Genomic DNA, 14,330 nt, shown 5'->3' on the forward strand with positions numbered 1-14,330 from the left:
CATGATGAGGACACCCTAAGGAATGAAGTGGGTTTTCGTCTCTCTCTGTCATTTTTGTGCAAAGCTGTGCTGGGAACATCCCCTCCTGCCCCTATGCTACACCACAGTGCAGTGGTTTCCGTCCCACAGGTGGAGGCATCCTGGAGCTGGGTGCCAAAACTTCTCCAAAGGGCCTGACTGTATCTCTTCGAAGTCACCTTCTCTTTCCCAAATCTGCATCCTGGTGTTTTAAATCAGCTCACAGGTCGCTGTCTCCAGTGCAGTAATCCTGCAGGACTGACAAGGCTGGAATTTGTCTGAAATGCAGATTTTTTCAGCTCCCATTTTTCAATTTCTTCCACGCTTCTCTTAGCAGGCGTAAGGATGTAATGGCTGGGTGGCTGCCTTTAATTGCATTAAAAAAAAAGAAGAAAACAAGCGACAAATGAGAGCTCTTTTTCCTCATCCTACTGCCCATTGCAAATGATTTCCAGGAGAGGGCAGTTCCCAGGGCGTTTTGCTGCCTGATGTGGTGCCTCCCTCCTCTGCAACCTCCTCAGCAGCCTGCAGCTGGTTTCTTTCAATGGGAGCATGCGGCAGGAAGGGATGCTCTTGGCATTCAGCATCCAGGAGAGAGGAGCAGTGGCCAGGGCACTGTGGGACAGCCTGGGGGAGAAGGGATTTGTCCCCCATTGCTGATCATCTGCCACGCGTGCTGCTGTTTTAAAGCTTTCCTTTTCACTCCCTTCTCAGTAGAAATGAATTGTCTTCATAATTATTGATGGGTTTTACCTCTCCTGCTAGCATCATTTGAGATGTGGATAACATGCTGGGCAGAATATATGCGCTGTGGTACCCAGAGGGATCAGTAGCCAAGAGGCAATGGCTGGACTGGGCACTGGGTGGTGGGACTGTAGGAAAGGGATGATGCTCAGCCGTACTCCTCCCCCATTGCTTACCTCTTCAGGAGCCTTGTGTGCATGCTGCATCCTGGGATGGAGCCTCTCCTGCCAAAGCCTGGCCCTTCTGGCTTCCAAAATCAGGAAGGGTGTTTATAGCCTTGCCAAGGCATTAACATGTGTCATAAACCTGATCCGAAGCCCTTAATCTTCCTGGTGGTGCCTGGTACTATTCCCTGTCCAAGAACTTTTAGTGCCAGGGGTTGCAGACAGTGAGGAGAAAGATGGACTCGTGCAAAGTTTACACCCTCAAACATCCAGTTAATCTTCCCAGTAATCCAGTGCCTGGCAGCTGTACTCACTAACCAGATCTCAGCCTCTTTCTAGCTTCCCCCCCTCAAGCATATTGCAGGAAGGAGTGATAAAAGGTCCAGAGGTTATTTTTGGCTGTGGCAGATTTATTTACACATTGATCAGCCAGGAGAGGAAGTTATTCTGGTCCCAAGCTGTCCCACATGCACATGAGTACTTTGTAAGAGTGTGATTTCTCCAGGTGAGGTTGTGAGATGACATTCTCATTCTGGGGGCGAGCTGCATGGCTCAGTGTGCTGTGAGCCTCCCACGGAGTTCAAAGCAGCCAGAGCCCCCCAGCCAGGCACGAGGTCTGTGCTCTGCTGTCTGTGGAGGACAGGTCCAAACCCAACATCCCTGAGGTGAATTGAAGCATCATGCCTCGAAATCCTAGCACCATCCGTGGGAGAACCTGGCCAGGTTGTGGGTTTGCCCTGTATCTTGGGTTGGGTAGCACATTGTGTAAACCTAAAAGCCCTCGAGGACCCATGGCAGACAGAATGTTGGGGACTGCTTTCCCACTTGAAGGAGCTGGCTGTGTTGAAGAACTGATGGGTGGAAGTCCTGGAGATTCCCATCTGCCTGGGAACAGTTGCTGTCTTTGCTCCTCACTGGCAGTATTGTGCTGGATGTCTTTGGGATGCTGAGGGCAGAGCAAGAGCTCTATGGTCCCCTATCACTGAACAACAACACAGCTTATCTTAACCCTGTGTTTTACAGTAAGCTCTCCTGACCCGTGGGCTCATCTTTCCTTCCAACCCAGGTCCAGAAAGGGTTTGCTTTGCCCATGTTGCCTGTCTGAGCTCCACATGTGCCCTGTCCTGAGGCAGAAACAGTCCTGACTGGCTTCTGCCAGCATGCCTGCAACAGTCACCAGCAATAATTGAATTGGTTTTTCTTTGACAACCACTGAGGGTCCATTTCTTTGGCAATGGGTTGAGTTTTGAGTTGTGTTTTGGCAGAGGTACGACGTCAGGGCTGAGTTTCCCCTCCTGGTCCCTGCTTCCCTAAACACCCCCAAGTAAGACACCTCACAGCATGCAGAACAAAGGTAGTGAACGTTCATTTGCCCTGAAGATTGACAGAGCTGTTGCATTATTTAAACACCAGATCTCAGAGCAGAATTTCACCCTTTGTAGCATAGCGGATGTCCTGTACCGAGCCATGCAGCAATGTTAAAAAATAAATAGAAAATAAAAAAGGTGGCTGTATGGTAGCCAAGTCATTTGAGAATTAAAGCACTGGTATTTTTAGGCAGTGGAGTACGTGTGGGAGAGATCTCAAAGTGCAGGCTGATGCCATTTGCTGCAGGGCAGTTAGAATTAGATTTATTGACGACGTGTGATTTGAAAGCGACACCAGCGTTCATGAGGAGCCGTGCAGTGATCAGCAATGCTGGGGCTTGGTTCAGCTTCATTTTAAGAGACAAAATTTTCCTTATATGCATGTAAACACAAAGGAGATGCAGAACGATAGCCATTTCTGTTTGCAGAGATGCTCTGATTGCCATCTCCAAAAATGATCACTGCAAAACTCTTGTAACTAAATTAACCACAAGCAGATGATCAACTGAAAACCTCTTCTTTTATTTTTTATTTTTAATATGGCAGCCCCAAAGTGATGGCAACAATCCAGTGATTATCATCCAAGTTTTGATGCAGGGGAGGAGGAAAGAGAAATCTCTCTCCATCAAGCAGCAGCTATGGCACACGTGTGGGGTTTGCCTCAGCCTCTCCTCCCCAGAGTATGCGGTGCTGCAGATCGTGCTCAGGTGGTCTGTGGTCTCCCTCTGCCCCGCTCCCCCATCAGCATGGGTTGAGGCTGATCCTCTGCAAGATGCAGCTTTCAAGCATGCTGTGACACACATGGGAGGACTCGTGGGCACAGGATGAGTGCTGGTGACACTGGTACCCAGAGCAGGCTGCAGCTGGTGCAGACTGGCAGTGCTGGGAGGATGCTGAGATGACCGTGGCCGCTATGACAGCTTTGCTGTCTCCGTGTCGTGCTCTGTAGATGATGTCTGAGTTCAAAAGTGTCCATCCCACATGCAGCCGCAGCTCCCAGCACCCTGCCTGCCCCGACCTTCCCCTGACAGGGAGACGCATGCAGTTTGGCTGCTGCTGCTTGTTCTTTTCCAAAAAGTGAATGCTGTCAGATTCAGAGCAGCTCTGACCATATTGCATGTGTATTCAAGCAGAGTCGAGGCAAGGCTCAGTGTGCATGTGCCTGCTTCCAGCACTCGCTGGGTGGGAGCTGGCTTTGTTCGTGTCAGGGTCTTCCCTTAGTGGTGTTACCCACAAACACAGCTCACAGGGAAGCAGCAGAGAGCTGTGCCAAGCAGGGAGGCTGCAGCAGGGAGGCTGAGCCACTCCTGCCTGCAGATCTCCTCGCTTCACTGCCTGCAAGGCGCCGAAGAGGCTGGGGAGGGCCAGCTCATCTCAGCAGCACGAGCAGGAGAGGGACTCTGTGTCTGTGTTGGAAGAACCAGAGCAGAGCAGCTCTGGCTGAGCCTCCTGGGCTGGACTGGAGCTGCCTTCACTCTGCTGTGGAAGCCGGAGAGCCCGCAATGCTGCGTGACACTGATCCAGCCCACACGCTCCTCTCCTCTCCCTGGACATCAGCCTGAAAAGCCGGGGCCACATCAGGCCACGCTCACCTGGTGCAGGCACTGGCTGAGGCTCTGCCTGGCTGTGTGTGCTGCAGCTCAGCTCCTGTGGTGGTAGGACAGCACCTGGGGGTCTGATGGTGCCCTGAGTAAGCGAGGTAGCATCCACGTGCAGAGCAGGGATGTCACATTACGTTATGGAGGTGGCACGGCCTGGGGTGGCAGGGAGCAGGGCCGGTGATGCTGCACGGGATGCCTCAAAGCACAGAGGCTTTCACCACAGCTCTCGGTCGAGATCGAGGCTGCGATGGGGCTCCCCATGGCTGCTGCCCTCCCCTCCTCACTGCATAGCCCCACGTGTGCCTCCAGAAGTTGGCCCTCTGCCATAGGCACTGTGTCGGGCCAGCAGGGCCCTGCTTGGATGCATCCTCCCCATCCCACTTGTTCTGCAGCTGTTCAGCTTCCCACCGTATCCCTGTACTCATCACTCACCATTTCTCCCTAGATAAAGGCTTTTTAATAACATCTGACATTTCAGACATCATTTCCTTTCTTCCACTCCAATTTTCTTCCTGTTCTTCATAACTAGGAAGCCTTTCTTTGTCCTCAGCCAGAGGGGAGGTGTCTGTTATTGCTGCTGTTATCATATTCCAGGAGGCTTTATCGGGTTAATGAATATCCTCTTTTTCTCTTTTGTGTCACTTCCACTCCCATCTTCTTTAGCCCAGTTTCTCAAGGAAATGAAACAAAAGGGCTTGTGTTGGCACAGCCTTTTCTCTCACCCCACTCACTATCAAGCATGATGGCCTCATAGCAAATCCAATGGGATGGAGAGCTCAGAACTCTCCCTGGCCTGTAACCACTGGAGAGGTGACCAGACAAGGCAATGCCTGGGCTTTGTGCCCCAACCCCGTTAGCAGGGAAGCAGGCTGCACCCTCCAGCTGTTTTGCTGCCCAGCTGCCTTCTGTGTGTTCAGGCAAGGAACCAGAGCAGGAGGGCTGCTCTAGCCTCACAAATAAGGCATTAGGCTTGTTTTGGGAGACCTAGGCTGCGTTTTCAGATGTAGACTCTTGTGTGGCTGTGCTCAAGGGCTCTTCTTGCAGCAGCAGGAGCTGCAGCTGGTTTAAGCTGCTGTGTAGTGAGCTGCAGTGACAGAGGAGCCAGCAGAGATTTCCCACTGTGGCCCCAGCTCCCATTGCAGCAGAGAGAGGCAGCAGTGCTTCTCCAGCGACTGCTGCAAAATCCGCTTCCCTGACTGTAGCATGGGAGGCACAGCACTACCAGCAAAGGAAATCCTGCAGCTCCTGCAGTCAACAGCTCATGGTGTGGCTGAAGCTTCACATCAAGTGATGGGGATGGCATGGCCCCTTCCTGGTCCCACTCCTCAAGGAGGAGGTCTGGCTTGCTGTCAGGACTCATGCTTATCTTCTGCCTGCTCCCTCCATCTCCCATCTTCCCCTTGCCCCTGTAGTGATTCCCAACAGGGAGCTGTCTGGGAGGCTCCAATGTGGGCAACAAATGGAGTCCTCATTGTCCCCCTAGCTCACTTCTCCTTGGGGAATCAGGAGACACGGCATCCCAATAGAAAGAGGCAGTTTGGAGTCCTCTCTTACAGTCTGTCACTTTCTCCTTCTCACCCTTGGGTTCTCCCCCTGCTTGTGGTCTGCTGGGTAACAGGGCTTGGTGACAGGACACCAGCAGCCATGATCTTGCATCATGCAGGCACTCAGCATGCATTTTGGAGCTGGGCTTCCTAATCCACTGTGAGATATGGATAAAAGAAGGAGAAAGGTTTGACAATGGCCCCTACTTAGCGGGTGGGTGCTTGTGTGGTTTCTCTTTCCAGGAAGTTTTGGTTTTCTGTTGTGTTTTCCTGCCTCTTTTTTTTTAATGGCAGTGAGATGGGCACTGTAATTGAGGAGATCCCAGCTGAATAATCCACTGAGGAAGCTGCTAATTTGAAGACATGCCTGTAATAATTAAATCATTATCTGGAGGGAAGTAGAGAACAGATACCCAAAACGGGCCTAATTAAAATCCAAACCCAAGATGACTTGGGCCCTGGGCCAGAGCACATCATAGTCTGTTGGGGATGTCTTCATGTGTAATTGGTTTTCATAATGTCAGTCCCACCAGAAAACCCATCTGCTCCCCTCCACAAGACCAAGATTGACCCAGAAGCCCTCTTGTCTTACTTTGGGTTCCTCGGAGCATATGGAGCTAGAGGATGACCATATGCTTCACATAGGGCATAGGGGATGGGGAGACCCAATCCGTGATGATATTCACTTCTTAGGACTCAGGGACTAGATTCCTTAATGTCTCTGGAAGATTTTATCCATCCCTCAGGCTTGGCAAAGGTCCTGATGTGGCTGTTAGCAAGGTGAAACACAGCAGCAGGATTCACTTCTAACAAGATGGCCTTGATTCACTGTGTGACAGCAGGGAAAGGCTTACAGCTGTCCAACCCGAGCCCCTTCCAAAATTAGATAAGATGAATTGATGTGTTTCCTTGTGCAGACAAGTTCAAGGGAGCTCAGTCTGTTGGTGTGCACATCCTGAGCATTGCATGTCTGATGTCCCCACATCGCACAGTAGGTGAAGGTCATCTCAGGTGGGCTGATGGCTGCAGGGAACATCTGAGCCTGGAAAGGTCGGAGCAGGGCATGGTGCTGGAGCCTCTTCTGCTCGGATGAGCATCCCAACCTCTGGCATGTTATGTTTTCCCCTGTCTTGCCTGGAGGGACTACAGCATTGCAGCACTGGCACTGCAGTGGTCACATAGGTGCTGGGGATGGACTGTTTTGGGATGAACTAGCCCTAGGCCATTGCTGATGGAGCTGGGCAGGAGTGGCTGGCTCCACTTGGACAACATCTGCAGGAGCTGGGCACTGTAGGATGTCTGGGATCCAAATCTGTGCTATAAAGAAGACAGAAGCTTAAAGCTGCCTGCAAATGTGGTAATTAAACTCATTAAAAAGCATCTTAGCTGCTGTGCTTGGTTTGCCTGTAGAAAGAGACTGAAGAGAATGACATTTCTGATCCTTGCAGGGCTCCTGGGGTGCTGCTCCCTACCTCGCTGTGTTGGCCAGATGCCTGCACGCTCCTCCCCTCGTACCCTTTGTGTTATGATGGTGAAATGCAATGGAAAGCACAGCAATGACAGCAGAGCAGCAAGGTCCCAGGCTGCAGCAAGCAAGGATTTACTCAAAGCTTTACTGTGCTGCTCGTGTTGAATAGAGAAGGCACACAACCTTGGATTCCTCATCCCCTCATCCCTCCTTCAAGGTTTTTAAGGTTTCCTGACCTCCACGTTTTGAATGCCCACAGGAGCCTTCCTCAGACAGAGGGACCAGTGTGGAAACCGACTCAATTTGAGGTGATGGAAGGAAATGATGATGGCATGGCTGGGGCCACTGCCACTGCAGCCTTTGTAGGTGACCCAGGCACAGCTTGAGACATGGTGACAGGACGGGGGCATGGGTGTGGGGCTGTCCTTGCAGGGCTCTGTGTGGTGGACGTACACCCGGGCTGCCCCAGGGCTCACTGGCAAGGATGCCAATCTCACGGTGTTAGCTTAGCTGCACAGAGCTGACATTTTAAGAGGGAGTGAGTTGGAAATTGAGCTGAACTAATGCTCAGTGCTTCTTTTTTTGTGACAATAAAAGCTCAGATGTGAGCTCTGTTGGCACGGAGGAGAGCCCCAGTGCGAACCACGGCAGTCCCCATGGTTTCTGGAGCAATTTCACGTTAGTTCTCTCAATTTTAAGCCTGTGCTTCTTTTCAGTTCCCCACTCTTTGCTCATAGAGCTCTGTGCTGAGCTCCACCACACCAGGTGCTGGTGCAGAAGGCTGAGGACAAAGGCACTGGGACCATGCCAGGCAGGATAGGTGCTGGGACCACTGGGAAAACTTTCCCACTTCTTGGCTGGGCATGGAGTTGGCATAAGTTGGAGCACATTCGCTTCTTCCTTGATGCCCCCGAAGTGCCCCATCATCTTCTGCCTCCCTGGGGTCATTCAAGGGGCCAGCTGCCTATGACACCTCTGTCCCTGATGGGATACTTGGAGATTGTTAGCTGGGGTGGGGAGTACTGGTTAACACAGAGCAAGAAGTGAGTGAGAGGAGCTGGGCAAAGCTCTCAGGGCTCTGCTGAGAGCTGGTGACGTTCACAAAGCCTGATTTATTCTTCCCCATCTTCTTCAGACTTTAGGATCTTTGGAGGAAGCCGTGCTGTTATTTGGAGTGAGCTCCAAGTGGAGCTTTTCCCATGCTTGGGTATCTTTGAGGTGCTCTGCATGGTTTCTCTGGTGGCTAATAAGTATTGAGCTGTTCTCCTAAGGGACAGTGATGTGGATTTCCCTTCTCAACTCAGTTCCCAAAGTACAGCACCTTTGGGATGTCCACTTCAGTGGCATAGCGAGCCAGTGCCACAAGGCATTTGGGGATATGCAGGGGCAGAGTCACGACCTATAGTTCCCTCTTGCAAGAAACCAGGCTTGAAATGCACGGTGCTGCCTGGCTGGGGCCGGCACGTGGCCTCCATGCTGTGCCTGCGAGCTGTGTGCCAGCCTGCCCCGTCTGTGGGCTAATCGTGTTTAACAAAGAGGATGGGTTGGAGATGTGTACATGCTCAATGTGGGTTAGACAGAGGCAGACAGAGTTCCAGTGTCTGTGCCTTGCCCCTGGCCGCCTTTTAAATGTCACTGTCCTCGGATGTCCCCGTGCGGCTGCTTCTGCCTGTGTCACTTGCCATAAACCTCAGGGATGCTGTGCCAGGAGCTGACACTCGGCTGCCTGCACCCTCTGTGCCTTGCAGGGCAACCTCGAGGCCATTTCCATAGAGCTGTCCTTGCGTGGGTCTGGCCCTGTAATCGTGGTGCCCAACTGCACTGAGCTGAGCATGATGCTGGGTCCCGCTCCCCACCACGGAGTGTCTGTAGCTGAGGGAAAAGCAGTTAATGTTCACTCTGCCATCAGCAAACTGATTATCAACTTGCTGAAGCGAAAGCCAGGAGGAGAGTGGTGTCAGCCTGCACTTTGCATGAGGAAGGGAGAGCAGAGGGGATGAATGCAATGGGAGCCCCCACATCCCTAGAGTTACCAAAATTGTCTGAGATTACTTTGGTTGGGGTCATCCAGAGCCTCAGCTAAGATGCTGGTGTTCTTCTTGGGTAGGAAGAACTAAAATCTCCCATGTTTTGGGTGAGTGAAAGTGATGTCCTCATGCACCTGGATGTGGAATGGGGAACACAGGAAAGACCTGGGGTCTCAGTGCCTCTATCTCTGCTTGTGTGCTGAAGTGGTGGTGAAGTGCTGAGCTCTGGAGGCTTCCCAGTGGTGTGGGACATGCTCTTGGAGCATTGCTTTTCCTTTGCAGGTTGCATTGGCTGTGAAACCCCCCAGAGTGAGACTGAGGGATGTGTTCCCAAGCCTGCCGCAGTCCAAACCAGAGCCAGCAGCACTGGGCACTTCCCCAGTCTGCCTGCTGCTACCTCTGAATATGTGCCAGGAGTTCCCAAATTTCACATTAAAAGCCCGAGTTGCCACTCGGGCTCACTAATTACCTCCCTGGGCTTTTCCTCAGCACCACTCCAAATGTGCATGCCATGCTCAAGATGAGGACACTGCTCCTGGGTGCAGAGGAGATGCACTGGGTTGCGTTTGCTGTTGGGTTTCCTTCCAGGCTGCAGCCTCCCGTGTCCGTGGGGCTGTGCCATGAGCCCCAGCTGTGACATGGTGCAGCGCCTGGCTGGGCAGTGAGGCTCCTCCATGGCTTTTCTCAGGGCTTTGCACCCCTGGGTGCAGATTTCAGCAGCTCCCTTCGTGCTGGCAGCTCTTCCTCAGTTGCTGAATAAATTAGCACACGTGGGTGCTGGTTTGGCAGTGAGGAGGACAGCCCCAGCCTTGGGGTGTCAGGTTCCTGGGTGAAATAACTCCTCGTTGCAAATGTCACAGTGGCAGGGGGGATGTGCCCGTGGCAAAACCCACGTGGAGTCACAGAAAGTCTTCATCCACTGCTCTGAGTCCTGGCTGCAGCCAGTGTCACTCCCTTGGCTCTGTCCTTCAGTCCCTGTTGGTGTCTTTACCCCAGCAGTCTCTTCCCATACCATGTTCCTCCTAGCAACAAAGGTTTTGCCTTTCTCTGGGGTCAGGTGAGGACAGATAGCCCAATTTGCATCTGGAAACAGGGAAACTAAGTCAGGAACCGTAATGTGACTGATGTGATGCTCTCCAAACGGTGACATCCTGCGTATTGGCACACGTGGCTGAGCTCAGATGTGGTGCCAGCCCTTGCTGGGCTGCTCACCATCCTCTGCACCACACATCCCATGTCTGCCCCCAGGACGTGGCAGAGATTTCAGCTCATCGTCTGACGAACTTTTTGTTGCAGGACAACGGTGTTTCTGCACAATGGTGATGAGCAGGTGGCTTTCTGAAAATACCCACTGGAAGTTGTGTGTAATGCCTCCCCTCCCACAGGGAACTATAAATATCAGTGGAATACTAACACTTACTTACTGCAAAGAAGCAGCTAGATCTGGACATCTTCCCTCCCTGCTTCTCCTCTGAGTTAGCAGCCTGGAGCAAGCAAGGGCTGAGGATGGGAACAGCTTTTTGGGTTTGGAGCAAGCCTTCAGAGCAGGGGTGAGTGTTAAGGTAAGATACTGAGTGTCACTGTCTTCTTGCTGCTTGCAGGATCCTTTGCTTATGCTTTAGAGTCACTCACTGCATCCCTGCCACCTCCAAGACAACGTCCAAACCCTGGGGATGCTGCCCAAACATCCCATCCTGCTGCATCTCCAGCAGTTGGGCTCTGTCCCCAGGAAAATGGAGGACATGTTGCTGCAGGCATGGGGACCTCAGGTGACTTCCACATGTTTGAGCAACAAAATGCCTCTTCTGATCCTGGTGCCTGCCAGGATGTGGCACTGAGTCCAGGCAAGAGAGCAAGCACCACTGCACCTTTTCTCAATGACACCCACAGCTCACATCTCAGCAGTGGTGACTCTCCACGTGCAAAACCATCTCACCCTTCAGTTTATGACTCCATTTTTTACTGCTAAAAAATTGGCACCTTATTTCTAGCCAGAATGCCCCGTTTCCCTCATGGTCCCTGGGTGTCCTGGCCTCAGGCTGTGCCTGGCAGCGGCCGAGTACCATCTGTGCAGTATCTGCAGTCAGCAGGGCTGCAGTGTGCAACGTGGAGGTGCCACCACCATATGGACCCCACTGTATAGTGGGTCTTCCTTGTCCTCCTTGAGTTACTGGAGGGCCCAGAGACCACAGTGTACCCAGTGGTTCCTCTGAGGGGAGGGTGTGAGGAACGGTGAGAGCTGGATGAGGCTGAATCTGGTGGTTTTCTTATTGAAATGAAGATTTTTCCCATATGTCCTCCAGAATGGAGAAGCCAGGGGCTTGAGTTTGTGCATAGTGCTGCTAAGGCTTGTGGAACAGCCTTTCCACGAGGCTGGAGAGGGATGTGGGAAGCTCCTTGAAGGGCTCAGCCTCTGTTTCCATTGCAGACAAGCCCCATCTGGACAGCATGCCACAAGCAGCAGCTCTGCTGCAGGAGAAATGCCCCGGGAGGTGACATCCCAGCCCACAGCCTGCACAAACACACAGCAAAGGCATCTCAGACACCCATCATGAGTAAAGATTTCCATCTCCAGGCTCTGTGCTGAAGATGCCAGTTTCTACTGTTGAGGCAGGGTGCTTCAGCATCCCGTTAACCACGTTTAACACAGCATCACAAAGAGAAGGTGAAAAAAGAAGTGCTGCAAGGAACAGCCTGCAGCTAAAGTGCATCCTCCTTCCTCCCAAATGGAAGGGGTCAGCATGGGGTGGTGGGGCAGCGTGGAGGGGATGCTGCCTTCCTCCAGGGCTCTGCGGGTGCTGGCTGTGCAGCACTGCTCTTGTGAGGGCAGGTTGGGCAGCTGACGAGGATTTTCTAGGAGCGGAAAAGATCAAACTGACGTTTTTATGGGATGATCAATCTCCACGAGCTTGTTGCCTCCGAGGTGCGCGTTAAACCCTCTTTGCCAGCTGCCTGCTGGGGTGATGATCTTGCTGACAGAGCCATGGAGGTTTTTATTTTTTCCCTTTCCTTTGTCAGGGCTGAGATGAGAGCGAAGCTGTGCAGAGGAAAACCACAAACCTGTCTCTGCCTGCACTGATAGATGCTGGGGCTGCTTCTCTCCCTAATATAAGAGGGGAAGGCAGCAGGGTGCTCCCTGGGCCACACATGGGGCTGTCAACGAGGGCTCCAGTTGGGTGCCAAACATCCCATTGTCAGCTTGGCTTGCCACAGAGTCACACTGAGCAAATAATCAGCCCAAGGGCAGAAAAAAACAAGCCTCTGTTCTCCATCAGCCGCTCCACATCTGGGCTCTGTCATTGCAATCCAGCCTCTCCAAGCAAGCAGTGCACAGCTGTGCTGGTTTGCCATCCCAAAATGCGGGGAAAGCATAGTTTTGAGGGGAGAGGTAGTAAAGAAAGTACGTTTTCACCGGCAACAAACCTGCTTCCAGCAAGGCTGTGCCTGGCAGCCCTGCGGGGCTAAAAATACCCAGCAAAAAGCTAGAGCTGCACAGTGTCTGTTTTCTCAGCTCACCAGCTGTCTCCTCACATCCCCACTCCTCTACCCAATGATTATCCCATCAGATAAGGCCCTCTAAATCCAGGCAGTAGCATTTACGTAGTTTTAGCAGATAACAGTCGAAAAGTTGAGATTCATAGGCAGCATTTTGCAAGCAGGCTTGGGCCTCTGACATCCAGCAATGAAGGGCTGCCTCTGGTCTGCCCTGCTGCTGCTGGAGTCACAGGCAAGTGTGCACACTGTGGGTGGAGTGCTGAGATGTGCCTAGCTTTCATCCAGCAGCTGATCACATGTGGCTGAAATGTTTCCAGAGCCGTGCTTGGAGGTGACAAAGCATCATCACGGATTTAGCTGCTGGAAACCCACTGGCAGAGGGATGCTGGTGGTGCTGTGGTGTCATGGGACAGTTGTAGAGCCCTAAAAGACACGTGCTAGCTGCCCACCACCTGTCTCTGCACTTCAGAGGGGTTTTGGCAGTGCTTTGTGGTGCCAGGAAGGCTCGTCCCTGCCTCTCCAGCTGTCGAGGTTTGTAGCAGAACATATAGTGCAAGTCCTCCATAACACCCATGCCTGCTGCACTGGGAAAATGAACCTGTGGGTGATGTGTGCTGTAAATCTGGACCTACCTCCTCCTGCACCTGTGAGCTCAGCCTCTTGGATTCCCCCTAGGGGGTGCAAGGAGCCACCTCAGCTGTCCCAGTCTCCTGGTGCCAAGTGAGTCTCTCCTTTGCATCTGGGATGAATTTCCATCCCATCATCGCTGCCATCAGATTTACGTCTTGGTCATTCCCTGCAGCATTTCTCCTCCCTGAGTTCCCTCAGTGCTTCGCCCACGGGGCTCATTCCTCTGTGCTGTGATTGATGTCTCTTAATTCACACGTTAATTCCTTCACTTCCTCTCCAGCAGCTGGGGGGGGGGATGAGCCATGGGGCTGCTTTTGCCATTCACATCACATCTCTCTGAGGGACATCTGGTTTTCGTGGCACAGACGTGCTTTCTCCATTCTCAGCCCACAAGCAGAGACACAGCAGTGAGACAGGATATGAAAGCCACTCCGTATGGGTTTTGCACCTGAATGGATGAGGTTCAGCCCTAGGATGACTTCTTTTTGCCAAGGTGCTATGGGAAGAGGGTGTCCTCAGTGCAGCCACCCCAGTCACTGTCCTAATGGTCAGAAGGAAACTCAAGCAAGCCTCAGTGTTTATGAGCAGCATTACATGCCCACAGTGGGCATTATCCCACCTTAGGAACACAGCTTACATCTGTAAGGCAGAGGTGATGGGACAGCCACCTGTGGGGCACCCCACCCCGTGTCCCTGCACGCAGGAGCTGGCGTGCAGCGTAACCCATGCTGGATGCACGTTGAGGGGCTGGTGCCTTTTGCCAGAGCTTCTCTATTTTTAGAGGGCTTTTGTGTCAAACTTCCCATCAGCTGATGAGCCAATGTCAGCCCAAGAGCGGAGCTACAGTTCCCTCGGTCTCGGCAGCGGGTGCCTGCACGTCGGGGCGTGCAGAAAAGCATCCCCGTGCTCACGCTGCCTTTGAGCAGGGGGAATGGCCCTGCTGTGCTCAAGCTGTTTGATGCAGGGCTTTTATTCCACTTCAGATGTCCGGAACAAGCTGCTCTGGCCTGTAACTACGTGCAGGTCATTTTGTCCATGTGCACCTTTTGGTTTGAAAAGAGGTGAGATAAGGATTTTCAGACATAGTCTCTATTGTAAAGCATTATAAACTTGCCATGTTAAGGGTTACAATCCCATAACCAGCACTAGACAAGCAGCTCTTGCACTGACCTCACTACATTGTATTTTGCTGCCTGGCCCCAAGATTGTCTCCTTGAAGCACTGAGGGGGGGGCACGTCTCCAAGTGGTTGGGTGACAGTGGTGTGTTGCTG

Source organism: Cyrtonyx montezumae, unplaced genomic scaffold (genome assembly GCF_038088225.1).
Source record: "Cyrtonyx montezumae isolate F1298 unplaced genomic scaffold, pur_monq_1.0 scaffold_45, whole genome shotgun sequence".
Classification (NCBI taxonomy): Eukaryota; Metazoa; Chordata; class Aves; order Galliformes; family Odontophoridae; genus Cyrtonyx; species Cyrtonyx montezumae.